The sequence below is a fragment of the Cnephaeus nilssonii genome, assembly GCF_951640355.1.
Source record: "Cnephaeus nilssonii genome assembly, chromosome: 18".
Classification (NCBI taxonomy): Eukaryota; Metazoa; Chordata; class Mammalia; order Chiroptera; family Vespertilionidae; genus Cnephaeus; species Cnephaeus nilssonii.
The window spans coordinates 25,604,140-25,628,496 of NC_137089.1; the positions used below are offsets into that span (position 1 = coordinate 25,604,140).

Consider the following 24,357-nt stretch of genomic DNA (forward strand, 5'->3'; position numbering starts at 1 on the left):
AGGACAAGAACTTCCTCTCCCTGGGATAAAAATACAGTGACGGGGACAGCACCCTCAGGAACTGCCAAGTCCTCTGGATGCCCATATTTGAAGTTATTTTTTCTTGTTGTCCTTTCGGTCGGAAATGCTTGAAATGCTTCAGTGCCTTATAAGCCTTACTCCTCACTGTCACTCTCAGGCTGTCTCCTTCCTCTCTCAAAACCCCAGATTCTTTGAAGTGCACATCATTGACTTCATTACCCACATCCCTTCCTGTAGCTCTCATGTCTCTACCTCCAATGGCTTCTCCTCTTTCATTGTGTCCTTGCCTCCTGGCCTTTTCTATTTCCCTGTAATTCACCACATAGAATGGTGGCAAAGGGCAGAGTATCTGGAATCACATAACTTGGTTCAAAGCCTGCCTCTACCATTCCCAGCTGTTCTATGTCTCTGAAACTATGAAATGGGCATTAAAATAGTACCTACTTTGTAAAGACATTGTGAGCATTAAGTGAGATTTTAAAAAAGATAAGTGCTTAGAATAGTACCTGTCATAGAGTGAATACGCAATATATTCAGAATCTTAGTTATCATTGAAAAATAAAGTAATACATATATAATACAAATATAGACAGTACTAAATGTTAATACCTACTGAAGGCTTACTATGTGCTAGACACTGTTGCAGACACTGTATATATATATATGAACTTATTTAGGTTTCAAACAGCTCTACGAATTAGCTTATATTGTTATCCTTCTTTTTTAGATGAAGAGACAGAGACATATAGATATAAAGTACCTTATCCATGATCACCAGCTAATAAGTGGAAGGGCCAGGAAGAGGATATCCTAGACCCCCAGATCCTTGGTATCTTTAGCTCCAACTATCAGCTGTCTTGTCATCATCAATAGTTAGCCCACTTTCAAAATTTTAATTTCAAACCTCCCATTTTCTGACTATCTTCTGCTCACCTTCTACATTTTCAGTTTATTTCTTTTACTGCTCCCACAAAAAAATATATATTATCTGACTTCATTCAAATTTTCAACCTGTTGGCCTTCTTCTCTTCTTACTCAGCCTAAAAATTTCATGATCTAGTACTATAATACCTTCTTGAAAACACTCTTATCCCCTTTACTTCATTTTCCCCTCCACTGTCCTCATTATATGGCAAAATCCCATCCCAACCAAACCAAATTATCCACTAAGTCATTGCCAGTGTTGTAACAGTAAAAATTATTTTGAAAATCTGAACTCTTCCTACCTGCCCCATAATAGTGAATGCATTTCCTCCATCTCAGAGCCTCTCACTTATCTTCTCTCCCCAAATTTCAAACATCCCCTCTTCATCTTCATACTTTTTAAATAATATTGAAGCTCACTTTATAGAGAAATTAGATACAATTGGATGTGAACAACCTTATCTTCTAAAAATTCCATGAGCCTGTCAACATTTGTACTCATCTACTGACTTACTTATCCTATTAAAAGGACAGGCTTATTTTTGCTACTAACACCAAACTCTCTATTAACATCTCAGATTTTTTCCATCTCATTTTCTGGAGGGGTTGGCTTCTGCAGTTGTCACATTGCTTACATAAATTCTTTCCCATTTTAGGGTAATTCATACTGACATACAAAAATGCCACTAAATCACCTACTCTAAAAATATAACTAAAACCAACCCTAAATTTCTTTGACTCTATATCAGTGATTCTCAACCTTTTTAATGCCACGACCCTTTAATACAGTTCCTGATGTTGTGGTGACCCCCAACCATAAAATTATTTTCGGGGGTCACCACAACATCAGGAACTGTATTAAAGGGTTGCGGAATTAAAAAGGTTGAGAACCACTGCTCTATATCCTTCTTTGGAAGATGTTAGGTTGATCTTCCCTTTACATCAGAACTTCTTAAAATATTGTTTATGTTTACTGTCTTCTTCACTTCCCCTTCTCTCTGCAGCTTCTCCAATAGAACTTTTAGTTCCACTCTCCACTGACATTGTCTTTATAAAACTGTGGGAGTCGGTACTGTTGGTTATCTATCCCAAATATATTTTCATCCCACCTCTTCTTTTCTTCTTCTCTTTCCTCACCTGTTCCTTTTCCTCCTCCTGCTCCATTTTTCTCAACCTCCTCTTCTTTTTAGTCCTTATCTTCTACTTACTTTAGTTAAGACTTTTATGATATTTGGACTTTTTCCCCCCTCATGAGATAAGGGAATATAACCAAACCCCTTCCCATTCCTTAGAATGTGAATTGTAATTGATCTGAGCAAAATATAAAAGGGGAGGGGGGTAATTTTTCTTTCCAATGACTGGTTTAGGCTTTGGTTTAAGACCAAATTAAGCCTATGGGTTCTGAGTAAAGGTCTGAAGGGGCATATATGGGCACTTCCTATTAAATAGAGAAGCATAAAAGAAAAAAGCCTCCTTTCTTGGATGTGGTCACATCTATATGAGATTTTGAAGATGTATAGTAATCTTGCTAGCACATAAAAAGACATTGTTCACACTCTGAGGATAGCAGGAAAAAAAGATGAAAGTATCTGTTTCTTGGTAGTATTATTGATCCTTTGAATAAAGGAAATCTAGATAACTCATGGCTTAGACGTGTTGATATGTGAGATAACTAGCCCCATATTGTTTAAGATAATCGTGGTTGGATTTCTGTAGCTTGCAGCTGGAAGAATTCTGTTCCAAACTTTTCTATCCTTATTTATTTGATCTCTTGCATTTGGTAGAATTTGTTGTTGTTGACTTCTTCCTCCATTCTGAAACACTTTTTTTCTTTAGGGTTCTTTGACTTGGAAGCCCTTTATTTTTCTGCCACCAAACACACTATACCTTGAGTGACTTGCTGTCAGCTCCTTCTCCACCAGCCCTCTCAATTTTGGTTCCTTTCTCTTGGTTCCTTTATCTACAGTGTCTTTTTAGGGAATGCATTCATTCCAGAGAAATCTATAAGCTGAAGACTATGGCTTTTTACATCAATTCCAGCCCCTTCCTGAATTGTAAACTCAGATGCCTAACTACCTATAGGACATCTCCACTTGGATGTCTAATAGGCATACTAGTCATAACACTGGTAAAACAGAAGTATCCACTCCCACCCACTCACCCACTCTATCTGCTCTACCATAAGTTTTGTTATCTCAATAAATATCCTTATCACATAACCTGTTGTATAGCCAAATATCTAGGATTTAGGAGAGAGCTGGTTTCTTTATTTTCTTCACACAGTTTTATAAGCTTTTTCTCCAAAATGTGTCTGGAATCCATCTACTGGTCACAAATCTCACAGCTAAAATTGAGTTCAAGCCTCCACCATCTCTTGCCTATTCTTCCACAATGGCCTCCAGCCTCCACATGTGTTCTCCCCTCACACAATTCTTCCTTCAGAGTCATCATTCTAAAGTACAAATCAGATGAAGTTACTTCCCTATGAAACTGTTCAATGACTTCCCATTAAACATGTAAAGCTCTTGGCTTTGGCCTACTAACCGCTGCAGGATCCAGATCATGCTCACCTGTCAAACCTCTTCTCATATTTCTCAACGCAGCTGCTGAGATATAGTCATACTTGCTTTATTTCAGCCCTGTGAACAGGTCAGGCTTGTTTCCTTCTGGAAAGGTCTTTACACTTGAACTTCCTTCTCTTTGGAACGGTCCCATTCTTCTCCCCAATACCTCCTACCCACCCAGAATTCTGCATGGCTGTCTTTGTCTTATAATTCAGGATAAATACACACAGCATGGATGTCAGAGAGACTGGGCTTTAATCCAACATTTAAGTTCCACTGGCATCAGCTAGTTCTGTGAAGGGCTGTGCATCACCCCTCTAGCAATAGCTTTCTCTGAACCATTTTCTCTTCTTAGGATTGGAAACAGATAAAGACAAAAACACAGAAAACTGTGTGAAGTCCACCTACTTATTTATTGGGTTGTGTTGGGCACACTTTAATTTCTTTTAATTACTTAGCTTTTATTTTCCTCATCTGCATAATGAGAATAATACTTGCAGGCCCTACATCATGGTTTTTATAGTGAGCATCTCTGAGTTTGTCTCATGATAATTGTCTCCAATTTACCTGTATCTTCCTCATCCCACTCCCATTTCTTGACATCCATAAGGTTTCTTTAAGAATAGGATGAGTTTATTAGCCTAGTGGGGTAGGTAGGATAAAAATAACTTTTTTTTTGCCAGAATTTTTTGAACTGATAAGTGCAAAGAGAGTTAGTATCTCTCCGGGGCCAGACAATTGAGATATAAATTTTTGGACCTGTCGATAGCTCAGTTTCTTGCCAAAAAAGAAAATTTGTCTGGAATGAGGGAATAAAGGCACATGCAGAGCAGTCCAGACAGGAGCGAGACAAAGTACTGGAAAGCTTCAAATTGCTGGCTCTATGCATGCCTGAGGCCCTGCTGATCTATGACCTTCTTTCAGTCTGTTTGTTTAAACTTCTTTGGAATTTTTAGTCGAACTTTACCCCTTTTTACCTGAATTAATTGGAATCCTATTTCTGACACTTGCAAACAGAGGATCCAGAAACCAACCCCATTTTATGGCCTTTTAAAAAGTTAGGTCTGAGCCTTGGTTTCCTTAACCACAAAGGACACAAAACGTACTTTCATTTAAATACCCAGCACAGTGTCTGGCACATGCTTGATGATTCATAACAGGTAGCTGTTATGATCATCAACAAGGTACTCCTGTGAGTGACAGAATATCTCTGACACACTCACCTTCTCTTTTCCATTCCACCTTGTGATCAGGCCTCCTGAGGGCAAGCCAACTGAATGATATGTAAGAAATACCATGGAGCAGAAAGCGTTTCTTATAAAGACTTCTGGAAAGTTCTCATCATAGAGGATTAATGGAATTTGGAATCAGTGAATAATGAGAAGAGAGATTAGCAAGGCTGGAGTGATCAGAATTTCTTAAAGAGTTCTAACTAGTTAGTCTCCAGGGTACCAATTTAAATAACCTGGGTCACTTTCCAAATAAAACTTTTTATTGCCATCCCAAGGGAACAATTAAAAAATATGTAACACATGTCATTAACAGAAGTATAGGAGATAGAATGAAGGAAATGATGGAAAATAGAGTAAGTTATAAGCCAGCTTGTCTACAGGTGAGAAATAGACACATAAAACCACTACCTCCTCCCCCATAAGTAAGAGAGGAAGAAAGCAAGTCATGATAAAATATGACTTTCAAAGTAGTAGCCAATCAATCCATGCTTTTAAAAAAATTAATACACATCATTTTTAGAGCAGTTTTAGGTTCACAGCAACTTTAAATATATATATATTGATTTCAGAGAGGAAGGGAGAGGGAGAGAGAGATAAAAACATCAATGATGAGAGAAAATCATTAATCAGCTGTCTCCTGCATGCCCTCAACCAGGAATTGAACCGTGACCTACTGGTTCATAGATTGGCACTCAACCACTGAGCGACACTGGCCAGACAGGTTCACAGCAACTCTGAGCAGAAAGTACAGAGCTTCCATAATCATTCTTCCCCAACCCCCACCCCCAACATTTGACTTCCCTCATTCCACACCAGAGTGGTATATTTGTTACAATCTTCCTTCATTTAATAATATGCATTTAAGTTTCCTCCATGTCTTTTCATAGCTTGATAGATCTTTTCTTTTTATCACCAAATATATCCATTGTCTGAATAAAGCCCAGTTGAACCACTTGCTTACTGAAGGACATCTTGGTTGCTTTCAAATTTTAGCAATTATGAATAAAGCTGCTGTAAACATCCATGTGCAGTTTTTGTGGACATAATGTTTAGGTTCATTTGGGTGAATATCAAGAAGCATGATTGCTGGATTGTATGAGAAGAGTATGTTTAGTTTTGTAAGAAATTGCCAAAATATTTCCCTAAATGATTATACCATTTTTCACTCCCATCAGCAATGAATGAGAATTGCTGTTGATCCATATCCTCACCAGCATTTGATGTTGCCAATGTTCTGGATTTGGCCATTCTAATAAGTATGCAGTGGTATCTTATTGTTGTTTTAATTTGCATTTCCCTAATGATAAATGATGTAGAATATCTTTTCATATATTTATTGGCCATTTGGATATATTCTTTGGTTAGGTATTTGTCTCTATCTTTGGACCATGTTTAAATCAGGTTGTTTGTTTCCTTATTGTTGAGTTTTAAAAGATATTTGTATATTTTGGATACTAATCCTTTATCAGATGTGTCTGGCAAATATTTTCTCCTAGACTGTGGCCTTGTCCTCTCATTTTCTTGAGATTGTCTTTCTAATCCATGTTTTTGAAATTGAAAATATTATTGTTTATTTAAATGCACTTGCACTGATATGCCTCAAATTTAAGACCCTCTTAAGGCTTAAATTTGGATACTTAAGATTGACTGTCTGCTCCATTAGACATTCAATTATAGTTGAATATAGGAAACCTCAACACTGCTCCATCATCCACCTCTGATTCCATGGACAACAATGTCTATGGGTCAATTTACACAACCCAGACAGTCCACCTCAGCTATTAGTATCTCTTTCATTCATTATATTTTCCAAAATTGGAGTAGGCAGAAATATTCTCATGATGAAATGCAATCTAGTCTGAGGCAATGTCACATAGGACAAAGTTCTAGCACCTGTTTTCAATCTTTATCAATATAGTACAGGTATGAAATGAATTGACTTTATCTATTCCTGTTGTAATAGAGAATTACAAGTGTCCTCCTTTATGTGTTAACCTTGTCCTATTCACTCAGAGTGAACTTAAGCAGTATGGGTCTATTGACATCTTCATTTTCATAAGGAGCAACTCAGCATAAAATTTTGCAAAACAAAAAATTATTATATGTGGTAGACATTCAATTTTAAATATCCTCAGGCAACAAGTCAATTTATTCTGTCTTTTGTAAGGATTTAGTCACTCTTAGTGTACAAGTAGATTTATTCTCTTAGTCAAGCATGCATTTTGCTCCTAATTCATCCTGGTGGGTCTTGAGGATCTTAGTTTTTAAAATGAGATCTTTGCTAGTTTATGTATTGATGTTCTTTTATACTTGAGGCCAACGGCTAGACACACACACACACACACACACACACACACACACACACACACACTTCTATAAGATAAACCTTAAGCAAGACTAAATCTTATTTTATGTTGCCTGGTTCTGAACTCTAGGCTTTCAAACAAATACACATACTGAAAGAATCAAACCTTTGCTCTGAAAAAAAAAATTACTTTATTTTTACACCTCCCTGCTGCTCTCTCTAGACTGTTATAATTAAATTTGAATGCATGGGAAATTTCCATTTTTGACTCAGCTGCCAGGAAACAGAATGCAGTCACTACCTGGGATACAAATTGATTATTCTACTTGAGCCTACCCTGTTGACAAGCCTCACTTGCTTCTGTATTCTTTGGATAATTTTTTAAAATTTCTGTTTATGACATTCAACAGTGTGTTTAATTTTGTAAGCATTAAAATAATTTTTGAAGACATTCCAATTGCTTCTTTCAACAGAAATTTATGCAGTTATTAAGTTATTGTTTCTCAGTTTCAAAACCATGTTTCCATACTCAGCTTTGTGATGCTGTCTGAGCTGGGACTGTGCAAATATTTTGGCTTGGCCAGGTGGCTCCATGGTAGGTAGGCTCCACCGTAAGGGGCAACAGAGGGAGACAGCAAGACCTGAAGAGGAAGAGGGGATAGTCTTCCTCCCAGCTTCCAGTAGAATCGCCCAAACAATACTTCTTCACTCGATAGCAGTTTTTCCTTATCATTTCAACAGCTGGATCCAACATGCAGTTAATTCTTCCAGCTCGAACAGAACCCATTTCATCACGCTTGCTATCTTGCTAGCTGCCCAGCCTGCAGAGACCATTCCTTAAAGGTCTGGGTTCCATGTTATTCCTTGGAGCTCAGAGACACCACCCATGGAGAGACCACTCCTCAGAGCCCCGAGTTCCAGCTCTGCAAGCATCCTCCTCCAGGTTTCTAAGATTTAATAACTCCGATATCTTCCTTTTCCTCAGACTGAGGGTGGTAGTTGTTTTCTGCTGTTGTTACTTCTGGGACACTTGAGAGTTCTCTTTGTATCCTTTCTGGTAATGATCTTACAGTAGTTCACACTTCTTTTTAAAAAAATATATTTTTATTGATTTCAGAGAGGAAGGGAGAGAGAGAGAGATAAAAAACATCTATGATGAGAGAGAATCATTGGTTGGCTGCCTCCTGCACACCCCATACTGGGGATCGAGCCTGCAACCCAGGCATATTCCCTGTCCAGGAATTAAACCATCAATCACTAAGCCACGCCAGCTGGGCAACACCTCTTTATATTAAACTCCCTCTCCTCACATAACTGATGTTTCCTGAGTCCCTGTTGGCTCCTCACTAACGCAGTTACTTAACATGGATCAGGCATAGTTCTAAATGCCAGCAAACAGTCATGACCTAAAGGAATCCACTGCCTTCATTGAATTGATCTTCTTATAGAGAAAGGCAGGCAATACACATAAATGTGCATTATGATTGTTTTTTCATTGCTATGAAAAAAAATAAAGCTAGGTAAGGAGAAAGAGAAGAGCAGGTGGCAGGAAGGGGCTGCTATTGTATGGGGTGGTAGAGAAAGGCCTCTCAGGGCAGGTGACATTTGAGGATATTTGAAGGAAGTGTAGGACACAGCTCTGTGATACAAGAGGGAACAGGAAGTGCAAAGACCCTGGGGCATGAAGCCAGCTTGCTATGTAGTCATGGAATGGAAAGCTCAGGGCATCTCTGGAGCTAGTGGGAAAGTGGGAGGAGCTGAAAGCTGAGAAGAGGGCGGAGGACCAGATTCTGTAGGGCCCTGGGAGCCACTGTTACATTCTAACTTTTCATAAATGTGAAATGGTAAGCCACCGCAGCAGTTCTGAATATAAGAAACATAAGCACAAACTCGATTATCAAAGTTTTTGTGAGCATCTACTTTGTGCCAGTTACTGCTCTAAAAGCAAAGAATATAGCATTGAACAAAACCAGTTTATTCCTGCCCTCTGGCAGCAGAGACAGACGAGGAACTTCTGAGTCAGTATAGAACATGGCAGATGGTGTTTTGGAGAAAAGTACAGCAGGTTCGAGGTGTAGGGAGTACTCAGAGGATAAGAGCCTGAAGGGAGCAGGGAAGACAGGGAGGCCAGTTAGGAGGCAACTGTAAGACTCTGGGCAGGAGCTGGAGTGGCTTGGACCATCATTGGGATGAAGATGTGTAAAAAAGCGTGGTCAATTCTGCATACATTTTATATGTAGGGATGGTAGGATTTTCTGATTATTTATAACTCTCCATTGCTCTTAGAATAAGGTGCAGATCCTGATCATGGCCTACACAATTTTGCATGATATTGTCTCTGCTTACATTTCTAACATCCTCTCTCCCCAGGCTTCCCCATTATGTACTTTGCTCTTTCTCTCTACTAAACACCAATTCCCCAAAAGAGCCATGTCTCCCCTGGCTAATGCTTATTTGCACATGGCTGTCCCACCTTGTTTATCTGAATAGCTCCTTGTCTTCTTCCTTCAGGCTATGGCTTACATTTCTCCTGTTCACAGTAGCCTCCCCGTTTTCTGGAGACCAGGTTAGGTGTCTCTCCTGTGAGCAATACACCAAGGCTGACTTGATTTTCTGTAGCTAATCAGACCCCAGTAAGCTGTGCACACTCTTCTTATAATCAAAATTTTCTGTTTGTTGAGCCACATCGTTAACTCTGTTTTGGCTTCCATGCTCTTGGTTGGGGAAAGAGTTGAAGAATGGTCCCTTTACTGTAGACTGCAAACACAAAGATATAGGACCCATAGCAACAGAGATGCTTGGCAGGCATCATAGCTTCCAGTGAATACTTGGTGGAGACACTCCTCAGTGTGTTCATATTTACAAGTCTGTACCAATAAAATATAATTGGATGAATCACTGAATTTTTTGTTTTGGAACCTAATGTGATGCCATTATGACCTTTAAATGCCCTCGTTTTCTCAAGATTTTCGTTTATTATATTCATTTATTTTAATGCTTTGTTTTTGCTTCTTGATTGTGAACCTGCCAGTTTATAATCAGCAACTCATAACGTCCCGTGGAAAGAGCTATTGCTTCTGCTAAAACAACATGCAAAATGCATCACATGTTCATTTCCCGAAATATGGAGTGAATTTCTTCAAACTTTGAAAACACTTCATTTCCATGAAATAAATCTCTCAGACTGGTAAATTCCCCGAGATTATCATAACACACATAAGTCAAACTGAGAAGAGGTTTTTATTTTGAGAGAATACTGCTTCTGGCAGCCAGCAGAGCCTCTGGTAGACATCTTTTTGAGAATGGGATAACTTATCTGCATTCATCAGAGCCAGAAATAAAGATTTTTGGTGCCTGATGTAGGTGCATTACCGGAAGGATGATAAGTCTGGCTTAGTATTGCTTGCAAAAATTATTTATGATTGGCACGCCCAATGTGTTTACAAAACCTCTTTTCACATTTGGTTAAATATCCTGTCTTGCTTTTCATTATTTATTTGAAGTCTCCCTTCAAAATGCTAAAAATAAGGTTGTTTTTGGACAGACCTCTATCTGAAATCCAGGAAATAGTTTTCATTTTGGCCCCAGTTAGAACCCACATCATGTATATTAATGCAATTTTCTCATTTGAAACTACTTTCTGTTTTTCAGTTGCAGCCAGGCTTTTATTAACATACTTAAACCAATAACTCCTCATCTTTACTGGAAGGAGCTAATTGTGTTCTATAATGAAGAGGTCTGAACATCATTTGTAAAATTTGTGTTTGCACACAGGCTACCTCCCTGAGAGCAGACCAGCTTAAGATAGAGGAGTATCTTTTCAAAGAACTATGTTGAATGAGTACCTCAAAAATATCTTTCTTTGCTAATGACATTTTATACAACCTAACCCTACAACTATTATTTTTGCCATAGGTATGCAAACTCTTCCTACTAATATTTACAAATTTAGGTTATGATATGTCATTTCCTATTAGTTAGAATGCTCATCTCACCCACATTCTTTCTTATATGAAAAATATATAGTCATTAGCTTGTTTTATTATTTCACCTTAGCATGACCTTTCTGTTCTTTGCAGGGCTCAATTTTCTGCTTCCTTCAAATCCATCTAAAGTCTCACCCTGGCAGCCTCACCTAATTTTGGCAGAATATTATGGAGATTTCACTACTAAGTGTGCTGTATGCTCGCAGGTGTCAATGCAGGCAAATATTTCCTGGGTGTCAAATATTCACCTATAAGAATTACTTTATTATTATCTTAATGGAAATGATAGGTCCTGGGAGAAGTTTTGCTTGCTTTTACAACTCTGAGCGGCATTATAGGGAACAGTGGTTGTTTTGGTCTTTCTGTAAGCCATTTACCTTCATCCAGGTAATAGCAGTCTGGGTTACCTTGGGATTCTTTTCAGGTGTGGACATATAACTGATCAGAATGAGGTTGAATTCTTAAACTGCTGGCAGGACGAGTTTTCATTGAACTGGACTTGGGGCTGGGGAGATATTATTCTTGAGTTCTGGGCACAGTCATTATGGAAAAGCTTACTTAAAATTCAGCCATTTCACCAGAAAGAAGGTATATAGGAAAGGTCACTTCCTGACAGTATTGAGCACCTGAATCAGGTATGCCAGAAACTGGAGATGCGTAGGCCTTTCTATTACATAGTCAATACATTACTTTTTTTTTTTTTTGCTTAAGCAAGTTTGGGTTAAGTTTCTGATATTTGCAATTGAAAAGAGCTCTGAATAAATATATTAATCCCAATTCTATAGGTGAGAAAATTAAACCGAGAGAGGCTTAGAAAACTATAAAACTTAGAGACAATTAGAATTGGCAGTCAGGTATACCTGCCTCCATGGTTCATTCTCTCTCTGCTCTGTCATTATTGCATTGCAACTTTCTGGTATGCTTTTTGCCAGTATATTTTGACTCCTTTAAAACTTGTCGTTTATTTATTTTTGGTGGATAAAGGCCATGAGTTGCAGTTGTATCATTTTCTACTAGTATTTCCGAGGAAGAAAATATGAGGGTCACAGAAACATTTGTGTTCTAAGTATTTATAATAGAAACCCCATTAATACTTAATGAGTTTTCAGCAATTCACATTTATCAGATGTGGTCTTTCTCTGGGTGTAAGTCATTCTTGTTCATGGAGGGGCCTGCTAGGCTTTGAGTCTGTGTTGGTCTAGTGTCTCATGTCCGTGATCCCTATCTCCATCAATTTGCATTATTTTCAGAAACACAAACAAGGGTTGAGTTGGACCATTACAAGAACACTTATGGTAAGGATACTGGGAAAATTATGACTACTCCTAGGCGGGGTCACAGACAAGGCCGCAAAAAACATCTGAATTTCATTCCTGGAATTGTCACTGCATTTCAGAGTGGCCTTGTAAAAATTATTGTTTTAGGTTTCTCCAAAAGGTATATAATAGGGGAGGGAGAAGAATGATCAAACAGTCCCAAATGTATAAATGTATTCTTTGCAGTATTAAGTACTATATTCCCATTTTCCTGAAATTACTGTGAACTCACAGGCTAGATCTCAGAGAGCACCCTTTGAAATTCCAAAAATAGAAGAACGAAAACAAAAACAAGTAGAAAACAGTCTTGGTGCACACACAAAGCTCCAGACAGGTGGGCCATTCCGGTCAGTCAGTGTCGTTTACTAAAACCTAATTAGCTAGGCTGCCTTGGTGGCATTTTCAGAAAGGAAACTGGGCTCCTCAGCCTGTAAATGTCTCCATTAGCTCAGTGTGTGTGTTTTTATTGGCCTTTGGAGAAGACTCTAGGTCTATTATGGTTTTGTTGATGGCTAACAGAGTTCTTGGCGCTGAGTGAGATATAGAAGAAGGCACAGGATCCGCCCAAGGCGCTTGCAACCTAAGTTAGTAAGACAAATAACGCACTATTAGTCTTGACCTTGCTGGAAATTGGGCTTAAATATCACTGGTGCTTAGTTCCAAAATACTTCTATTTTTGCCCCTTTTGGATGGGCAAGAATGACATTGTGGAGCGACCGTATTGCCTGGTATGCTCTCTTGTTTCTATTTTTAGTGTGTCTGTCTTTCATACTCCAGGGCTTTTTCCATGGCTGAGTGAACCGCATACATGGTTTCTGAGCATCCATTTGTTTTGATGTAATAGTTACTCTGACTTTAGTTCATTATAGTCAAATCTCATTTATCTTCACCTACTACAGATGGTAGAAAAAGGATTGGTGCAGATAAACCCTAAATAATTTTTATGTGCTAACAAATGCTTCTCATATATAATCATGTGGTCATCCATGGCACCTCAGGTAAAATAGTGAATCTTGAGCGTGAAGATCCATTTAGCTAGTGGTTGAAAAAGTGTCCAACATTCTCTGCCCATGTATTTTTTTTCTATATTGATACTAAAGGAAAACTTTACACTTCAGACTCCCTGATGTTCATATCTTCAGGAATTTCTGAGTGAAGTACAAGAGCTGGTGGAGGGAGGTGTCCAGTAACTGGTGGGGCAGAGCCTAGAAAAGGTAGACAAGAAATATGTCATTTGATAATACTTTTCAGGCTATTGCCAAGTGGAAGCCTGTCTGAGAAAGAATAAGTAGAACTGTTTGAGTTAAGGAAATTGTTGATCTTGCCTCTGCATAACGCCTGCTTGTAAGCACTCAGAAGTATGCCAGGATTGATATATCAAGCTAATTGAAATATACTGGTGAGGACTAATCTATATCTATGAAATAAATGGCCTTTGGCTGCATGTAGCCACATGTTGAGAGTAGAAGTCAAACACAAGAGACAGTAGACTGAGTAATTTTATTTAAATGAAGTTCAAAAACAGACAAACTCATCCACGGTTACAGAACTCTGCATAGTGTGACCATTAGAGGGGTGGTGGTTGAAAGAAAGAGTGATAGGGATACTCTGGGATGTTTGAAATGTTCTATTTCTTGGTTGAGGTGATGGTTATATGGGTGTGCTCCCTTTGTGAAGTTGTAATTGGTACTTTTTTTCTGTATACATTTTCACTTAATTTAAGAAAGATTACTTATACATTGTTTTGTCTATAAGAGAGATGCTCGCATGCATGTATGTTATTATGGACCCATAAAAACTTTTAAACAATTGTATTTGCTTGTTTTTCCTGTTAGTAGCTGCCTGGCATGAATTCTGGGGGGTATTTGTTAAGTAAATAATTTCCAGTTAAAAGAAAGATCCAGTATGTCTTGGACAGCAGCTGGACAGATCCCCAAGTATTATGGGCTGATGTGCACCCTCATCACAATCAAAGGCAGTTAAGCCAAGAACCAAGTGCTCTTAGTGCATAATGAGTTCAGGAGGAGAGTGGTGGGGGTACGTTAGCAGACTTTTATGGTAGATTAAGAAAAATGATCTTTATCCCATTATCCCTCAGATTCTGAAATGGGTGGCACCTACTGTCACCAGATCTTGTCCCCTTTCTTCACTCTATGGCTAGCATGTCTAGAAAGGGAACCTGTTCACTGTCTTCCCAAACAGGGACATAGTTTGTTCTCTCTCTCTCTCTCTCTCTCTCTCTCTCTCTCTCTCTCTCTCTCTCTCTCTCTTCCAGGAGGGGAGTAGTCATTTGAATGACTATGGTTGACTTGGCATATAAGAGATCAGAGAGAGAAGAAATAAGAGAGAGAAATGAGAAGGGAGACAAGGAGAGAAAGAAAAGAGAAAAGTGGAGTAAGTCAAGAGAGATGTATCGAGGTCACCTGGAAGTTGTAAACTTCAAAGTAAGACCAGCTAATAATGACAAAGTGGTGAGGTCTTTAGACTATCCTATTTTTTAAAAAGTTTAACATACTGCTGACATGCTATCTGTCCTATAGAATTCTATTTAATTTTAATTTTATAGATGATAAAATTGAGGGATCAGGATGATTTTGGATACAGTGTGTCAGACTCTATTCTAAACCGTCTTACTCACAAAGATAAACCCTCTTGTCAGAACCCACTCCACTGAGTAAGAATAATAATGCAATGTGTTGAGAGCCTACAATGTCCCAAGTACTTTTACTTCAACTTTTAACCATTTTTTTTTATTGTGGTGAGAACACTTAACATGAGAGCTAACCTCTTAAATTTTGAAGTGTGCATTGTTATTGACTATAGGAACAATGTTGTACACCAGGTCTCTAGAGCTTTTTCATTTTGCTTAACTGAAACTTTACATCCATTGATCAGTAATTCCCCATTTCTCCCTTCCCCTGGTCCCTGGAAGTCACCATTCCACTCTTTGATTCTATGAATTTGACTATTTTAGATATCTCATATTAATGAAGTCATGCAGTATGTATTGTTCTGTGATTAGCTTATATCATTTAGCATAAGGTCCTCAAGGTTCATTTATGTTGTCACATATGGCAGAATTTTACTACTTAAAAGGCTGGCTATTATTTCATTGTATGTATATGTACACCATATTTTCCTTATCTATTCATCTGTCAATGGACAATTAGGTTGCTTCCACATCTTGGCTAACGTGAATGATGCTGCAATGAACATAGATGTGTTACTGTTTCTTTGAGATCCCAATTTCAATTCTTTTGGATAAATAACCAGAAATGAGGTTGCTGAATCATATGGTAGTTCTATTTTTAATTGTTTGAGGAGCTCCAGTCTGTTTTCTATAGTGGCTATACCATTTTGCATTCCCACAACAATTGTAAAAGGGATCCGATTTCTCCACCTATATATTTGTCCTCGCCAACATATTTATTTCATCTTAAATAGTTTGTTTTTATTCCCTCTGATCAACATGTGCATATGACTAAGGCTGGTTACCTGTGCCCATTTGTATCTTCTATTTGTTATTGGCTGTGACCTTATCATTTGGAGTTCCAACCAAGGATGGCCTGGAGCTGGGCTGGACTGCATGGAGCTACTCCAGGCCACATGGACCCTCTGGCCACTCTGGTCTGGACTCATTCTTCCTTCCCACTGGGGTTTATCTGGAACTGAACCAACTCCCAAGGGTAAAGATAGGTCACTAGGCAGATGAACATGTGCCTTTAACTTCTGACCCTGACTGTGTATACTGGCTTTGAGGGTGGATTTTTGCGGCTTTTTTACTCTGGGTTTATATTTAAGTGAAGATTAGACTTGCTGCAGTCCTCTCACTGGCACATGAAAGGTTGGGTATGCATCATTGGATAGTATCCTACAAAACCAGAGGCTTTAGAAGTTGATTGTACCACGTATAAGTGATCAACTTGGACCTTTACATTTGATTGACTAAAATGACTAAATGTTTTGTAAAGATCAGTTACAGGATCATTGCAAGTGACTGAGTATCCCTGGCTTGCAGGTATTTTTCTAGGTCCTTTTGAGGTGTGATGTCAAAGTCTGGAATGACAAAACTACTGGGAGCAGGCTGTCAAATACTGTGCTGAAAACCAAACCTGTTTGTACTTTCATACTTGAATGAGATCATTAGGAAAAAGAGTTGCAAATGAGCACATGTTAAGACAAGCGAGATGGTCATTTCACAGTGCAAGGAGAATGACATTTCCATACATCTGTACAAGTAATCACTTCTATATATTTACAGATCATATACATGATAATTGGTGATTTGTGTAGAGTATGTCTTCATTGGCCAAATAAGTTAGGAAATACTAGTTTAAAAGATATTTCTAAGCTTTTTAAAAAATATATATTTTTATTGATTTCAGAGAGGAAGGGAGAGGGAGAGAGAGATAGAAACATCAATGATGAGAGAGAATCATTGATCAGCTGCCTCCTGTATGCCCCGCACTGGGGCAACCCGGGCATGTGCTCTTGACTGGAATCAAACTCGAGACCCTTGAGTCCACAGGTCAATGCTCTATCCACTGAGCCAAACCAGCTAGGGCCTTACTGAGCTTTTTTAATGCTAATGTTGAAGCTCCAAATAGAGATGAATTTCCTGGTTTTCCTCATTTTGCACCTTGAAACATTTTCATATGCAACATCTCCTGGAGCTAGTCTTTGGAAATCTGGAAACAATGGTTTCTAGATCATCTGCTTTTCATTCCATGACCTCTTCTCCTTTAAGTTCTGGAGGAGAATATCTAGGCAGTATATTGTGATGGGAAAGTGACCAGAAAGTAGCCCAAGACCTGGCCTCATCACTCTAGGCTGTTTTGGTTCTACCTTCTATGAAAATAAGTCCACTCCTACTGTTCTCAATGGAGTGAGCCTTTTTGAGACGCACTGACCCAGAGAATGAATTGGCCAAAGGATTTCTTGTTTCCTAAAACAGGAACAAATCCAGCCATAAACACTTCGGATTTCCAATATGCATACCCCTTTTATTTTCTCAAAATACTCAATACTAAGCCCTTACCTTGTCGCTCATGTTGTGTTTTCTCAGTGCAACCCAAAGAAATGGAGTAGATTAGTGCTAGAAAGGTCCTAAGGAAACACTTCAGTTCAGGTCTCCTAATTTACAGAGGAAGACTCTTAACTGTCTTTGAGGTTTGCCTTTCCTTTGGGTCATAGCACTAGTTAGGGTGAGGGAGAGTAGAGAATTAAAGTCACCTGGTTCAGAGTCTGTGACACTTCCTCTGGTGGCATACAGAGATCCCAGGAGCACCTTGAGGGTTGATTCCCTTCACAAGAGGCTAAACTATGGGAAATCCCCAGGGGAAGTTCCCCTGTTTCACCTACATCCCCTTACTTTTTGCAGAAATATAATGCTCAACCTAAATATAGCTGCTTTTACCTCTTGGGGGAAAACATTCAACATAAGTAGTCAGGTTTAAAAACTCCAGTGGTCTTTTAGGGATTTACCTAACTCTGTCCCAGAACTACAACTCCACCCCCAAAAAACAAAGAAACAAACAAACAAAATCACCTATTAGCAGATTCTAGATTCTATTGTATCAAGGATCTCAGGAAATGATTGAGTTTAACACTTGAGGGTTTCAGAATAAGACCTAGGGAAAGAGCATGGTGTCTCTGAACCTCAAGCAAATTTAACTGTGGCTGCCAAGGCATCCACAGAAAGAGTGTTTCAATTGGTATATTTATACTTTCTTTACTTAGTATTGATTCTAAATAAGGATAAAACCCGTCCTTGATGGGAAGCCTATGAGTAAGAACAGATGAACTAAAGTTTGTTTTATCTTCCCACTTTCCTTTCTCGGTAGCCAAAAAAAGCCTTCCCTTTAGAGGCAAATGGGCGTGTTCTAGAGGCAGGAGCCACTACTCTCAGAACCACTAAATGGTGAAGAACAGGAGTGTTCAATTCCTGTGTAGATCCAGAGCTTCCTAAACCTTTCGTCTATAAAACTGGGGAAATAGACCATCTTGGAGGACCACAGTTCTCCATACGCCCCCTGCCCCATGCTGCATATTGATGCACAGGCCCATCATTTCCTAAACCCTATCTGCTGCTTAAAACAGCTGCTCTGGGCCACCAATAAAGCAAGCTCTCTCTCTCTCTCCCCCACTCTCTCTCTTTTAGGTCTTACAACAGATTGACTTCCCATACATATTTGCTCATTGATTATTTGTAGAATTGAAAATAATCTCTGGGTAATGTGCCTGATGGCATAATATGAATGGAGAATGAATGACCAATGTCTGATTATTTAAATATCAGTGTGAGTGTGCGTGTGCGTGTGTGTGTGATATGTACAAACTTCTTTAAATCAGACCTGCTGAAATAGGAATTGTAATGGTTCTCCTAAATTAACACAGGGCTCAGGTTCATCTTTGCTTCAGTTATTCAACAAGCTTTACAAATACAGGAAGGCTTTATCTGTACTTTTAAGAAAAGTGTTTTTCAACACTGAAAATTTCACCTCTATCTATATCTAATGTGCCCCTACTTTCAGCCTATTTTCTATGTCCCAGTGTTGTATCGAAAATCAGCAAGCTGGACAAGACGCCTAATGAGCCGATTAGTTAGGAGCCATCTTTATTGCACGCAGGTTCAGAGCAGATTACCTCTGTCAAATTCTGAACTAACACAGGAGGGAGTATTTCCTTTTTTTATATCCTTCTAGTTCTTTGTGTAAGACAGCTTGTAACCTTGAATACATATTATATCTAATCAAACACCTGTCATATCTATACAGACAACTTGTAACTTTGAGTACATGTTATATCTAATCAAACACCTGTAATATCTATACAGACAACTTGTAACTTTGAGTACATATTATATCTAATCAAACACCTGTAACCTTGGATGAACAAACACTTGGCAGAATATGTGATTTAATATAGTGTACCAGCCCCTTTAGATGGCTAGCTTGCAAGGTCAGACAGTTAAGTTTATCTTTTCTATTATTCAAGCTAAAAAGCAAAGTTATATTTTATAGAATAAGAGACTATCTAAAAATAACAGAGTAGTTCAAACAGCAGTTTTAAACAGCAGTTTTCCAAAGGAGGGCCACCATGCTTCACCAGCACACATCTACTCTCCCTGGAGTTTGACATTGCTGGGCCTTTGCCGGTATAGATTTACTTCCTGGAGTCCTCTTCCTCTTCCTCTCCTTCTTTCTCCTCTGTAATCTCACTTACCTGGTTCACTTTAAATGCCCTGAATAAAGTCTTTCTTTACCCCCACCACCCAAATTCATTATTACCTCCCTGGGTTCCACAATCATTTACTTATTTCATTCTGCCTGACGTTATGGTGAGATGTTGAAAGAGGAATAGTAAAAGAGTAGAAAAAGAACAGACTTTGGAAATACAGAGGAGGTTTAAGTGAGGCAAAATTCTAGCTGAAAAATGTTGAGCAAGTTACTGAATCTTTTTCAGTCTTCATTTTCCTCTCTTCAAAATGAACACAATTATCACCTTGCTGGTTTTTGTGAGCATACTAATGAGCAAATATAGGTAAAGAGCCTAACACACTGCATGTTTTATGTTGAGTAATAAATGTAAGATGTTATTAACAGTAAAATTATATCTTTTTCTCATTTCTTAGTGTTTTCACAGTGTCTGGAAAACTGTATCTGTTTTAAATATGTTTGTTGAATAAGTGAGTTACTCCCTTGACATATTCTAAGTTCCTATTTTCCGTATGCAGTTGCCACAAGATTTAATACAGTGTCACTGAATGAATAAAAGATGTAATTGTTTAACAAGGTAAGCAGAGATATGATATAATGATATAATTGTCTAGACCATTGGTCGGCAAACTCATTAGTCAACAGAGCCAAATATCAACAGTACAATGATTGAAATTTCTTTTGAGAGCCAAATTTTTTAAACTTAAACTTCTTCTAATGCCACTTCTTCAATATAGACTTGCCCAGGCCATGGTATTTTGTGGAAGAGCCACACTCAAGGGGCCAAAGAGCCACATGTGGCTCGTGAGCCGTGGTTTGCCGACCACTGGTTTAGACTAATTTATTCACCAAAGTAGCAGCTCCATGGGACAACTCTTGAGATTTATTTTTTAAAATCATATCGAACTTGAGAATTTTTTGTGCACTGGGCTCTGTAGTTGGAGGACAGAAATGGTCACAGTTGGTAAAGATTGAGTGATAATATGTACCTGAGCCTGGACTTGGAGTTTTTTTAGATGGATGATTTAGCACATACAACACCAACAATAATCTTATGAGGTAAATAATGAAAAAAATGAAAATGAAGACTGGAGAGATGGAATAACTAGACAGAATTTATAGACATAGAAGTAGCAAACACTGTGCTCAAACCCAGGCACTATGACTCACCAAATCCACTGTTACTGCTATGCCATGGGAGATTTGTCCTCAGAGAGTGTGTACACTCATCAAATAGAGTAATCGTTATAGTGTAATCCATGCTCCAATCCAGGCAACTGTTAGGTGCCTGGATGTGCATAGGAGATGCCATCGGAAAAGCAATTGATTTGTTAGGCTTTCTGCGTCTCCTCCCAGTTATTTCTTCAGTTATACTTGAGCGTTTCTTGACCAGTTAGTTATTGGTGGGTTTTCCCCTCATTTTCTCACAGAACTACTGTGATTCATTTAGCTGGGAGTTTCAACTGAGAGGGAAAGTACCGGCCTTTGGTCATGTTTACTCACTGGCTGTCTCCAGGGGTTACATGTGGTCATCCAAAGAAATCACAACCTTGATTGTGTTTGTAACAGTGCTGCTGCTGGCCTCTGAGGAGGAACTAGATAACCCCTCTGCTATCTCTAGTTTCTCTGAAACCGTTCTTCAAAGAGTGTCTTCTGCATGAACTGAGATTCTTTCAAGGGTGACTCTGGAAAAAACAAAGAGAGAAGATAGAGTTAGTACAGCAGCAGCCGCCTAGACTTATTCAGATCCTCCATACACAACAGCATTTCTCAGAGCCCTTTCAGGGGATACCAAGGGGAAAGGATGAACAAATAGGTGTCTTCCTGTCTGATAGAGAACTAGGCATTGTCCCATTATAATGACCCATATTAGGGTCTTTGCAGAATGGCTTTCCTTGGATGACATTTTTTGATTTTCTGTTACCTTGACTTATTAGTACTTTGATTAGTACTTTGTTTATGGCTGCTTACCTGGTTGATTAATGCATTCACACCAGATTGCCACATGGGGGCGGGGAGGGGGAAAGAGAGAGAGGGAGGGAGGCAGAGAGGTGTTTGTGATACAGAGAGATGGGGGGAAGGAGTCCAAAGCCTGGGTGAAGACAAGCTGAGGCATTCTGAAAATCAGTGACAACCAAGGGGAGGAACATCTCTCACAGATGGAAACAAAGGGAGTTGGGAAATAATGAGGCAAATTCCCTTTTACCTTAGGCTGGTCCCATTGTTTTGCTTACAAATATCACTACTATTCATTCATTCTTTAGTTAGCCTCAACTCTTCCCCAGACACAGTACGAGACAAGTCACTCAAAGAAATACAAAGAAGAAAACTTTGTTTCCTCCTTCAAGTTCACAGTCTACCAAGGGAAACATATCTGCACAATGAAGACTGCAGAGGGCCTGGTTTTAGAAGGAAGGTGTATACGCAGTGGCATAGAACCGTGGGACTTTCGCCTTTTTTATCTGAGTCCCGAGAAAATGAAATAGAAGCTGGGGGGAAGGGGGAGGGGGGTGCAGGCATGGCTGGGTCTCTGGGTGGAACTTGTCCAGCTCACCTCTCTGTTGGTGGAGTTGCCTTCAGTGTGGTACTTGACCGTGGCCTAAGGAAACCTTGGCCTTGTGGGGATTTGTGTAACGTGTTCTACTGAGTAAGCCTGGCTAAGGCAGGGGTGTGCAGGTAGATAATGAGAATGCTAGGAATGAAAACTGATATTTTTTGGTACTTTTTATGTACCAGATACCACTAGTCTATTTAATAATCTTGCTGACCCTGTAAATGATAGGGGCAGAAATAGAATATTGGAGACCATCTATAATTGTAAGAAATCTTAATTATACTGTTAACCGCGATTGTTTTGTTCTGATTAAAGAAAGCACATTCTAACTAACCTGGCTGGGAGTTGGACATGGGATTTGGGAGCAGCCCATCCTCCCCATCAGGGAGCTGATGCTATTATCAAGAAAAGATGAACAACTTCGTTGCAGAAACCAGAGCCGCCAACCCTTTGAAAACCCCCAGCCCTTTGCATACCCGCAGGCCTTTGCAAATCTCCAGCCTGCATTACCTGTTAACTGCCCATTTGGTATAACCTTTTGCCTACTTCCCCATATAATCTTTGTCCTTCTACCCAATATAAGCAGCTGGCTTATCGGGAGAGGTAGAGCAGATTTTTGTGGATGACCTGCTGCTCTCCCATACTGCCAGCCGTATTAGAATAAACTCTCATATATGATTCACCCCTGTCTCTGCTTAATTGGCTCAGGTAGTGACAGGCAGCACAGACCCACTGATTTTCCGATTACATAAGTACTTTTTTTATTCCCATTTTACAGGTAAAGACACTGATGCTGAGGGAGGTTAAGTCTATGCTCCAGGACATGCAAGTTAAGTGGCAGAGTTGGGATTTCCTTCGGTAGTCCAACTTGACATGGCAATCCTTAATCACTACGCTCCTGGATATCCAGTCTTCCTCACACTGGTAAGTGGAGATCCTCTTTGCAAGCAACTCTAGGAGTATACCATGCTGGGGATCCAGAAGCTCTGTTGGGGGTGCTAACTGTGAGAAAGGGAAGCTACTGTGCCATCCTGGGGTAACAGTGTTCCTTTGGGGAGAAAGAATGAGTCAAATGAGACAGACTTTAGTGTGAGTAATGGTTGGGAGCAGGTGTGTGATTAGAAGGCCTGAGAATGGTATCTTCCCATTGACCTAAGAAACTGACTTTCATATCCTCCTGATGAACTCATTTGGAAGAGGGGATGTGGTGATATTTCTAAGCCTAAGATCTCTTATTCTCTGCTCAGCCAGACAGGCATCACTATCATCATATCAGTGTTTAAATCCAATATCGGTATCAATTGAATAGGAAAACAGTAGTCGTTTTTTGTTCAATGGAAAAGTTTAAACCAAGATTTTTGTTTTGTCTGTGGAAAACTATAATAAAACAAAACTAGCTTTCCAAACACAGGTTGCACTATATAATTAGGTAGATAAACATGGCTGTAGAAGTTACAACTCATGGACCTTTAACAAACAGCAGAGAAAAGATTATTATAGTCATCTATTGGTGAGGATATAATTCTGCCCATGGCCAAAAGAACATCGTTTCCTTGATGATAGCTCTACCCTCAAGTTTAGCGAATATGTGACTTTGTATTCTGTTCCAAAAGAGTGTGTTTTCAGCTGAAGATGTGTAGTCAGTATTCAGTGTGTATTTTTCAGTGTGTAGTCAGTATTCATTTTGGCTTTTGACATCAGTACTAGAAAGCACAGATGTGATAGCTTTTTCTTTTAAGTTTTCTGAAGTATTGTCTTGATTTTAAATGGAAAAGAAGCACAAATTAAAGTACAAAATAGAAGCATGACTATGAATGTTCAGTATACAGAATTTGGGTCTTTCTTGGAAATGAGGGAGTGTCTGGAAAAATGTTGTCCCTTCTCATACACCTCCTCCAGCCTTTTTAGTAGTAAACTGGATAGTAAAGCATCTACTCAAGCAAGGTTTCTCCTGGGTATTTTTGCCCTCCTGAGCCCTCTAGTTATCTTGTCGCCCATTTTATGTGTTTAGGTAGTTGGCATGTGTCATACAGGCAACAATGAAAGTAATGCTGCTGTAACACCCATGCGAAATTATCTTTAAGCAGAAGTGAGTAGTCTATGGGAGAGAAACTGCAAGGTGAGACTGCTAGGCCAAAGTATAAACGCACTTGAATTTGATGCACATTATGAAATTACACTGCAATAAGGTTCTGTTTGCTCTCCTACATAGCGTGTATGAAAGTGTTCATTTTCCTG

General features: G+C 39.1%; 1 protein-coding gene across 7 annotated transcripts in view; it reads left to right on the forward strand.

Moving 5' to 3' along the window:
- Positions 1 to 24,357, forward strand: part of COLEC10 (collectin subfamily member 10) — a 379,304-nt gene that overhangs the window by 88,381 nt on the left and 266,566 nt on the right. For all 7 annotated transcript variants that reach the window (XM_079796041.1, XM_079796040.1, XM_079796044.1 and 4 more), the window contains one exon: positions 22,898 to 23,043. The gene's annotated coding sequence lies outside the window, so the exon portion shown is untranslated. The remainder of the gene's footprint in view (positions 1 to 22,897; positions 23,044 to 24,357) is intronic.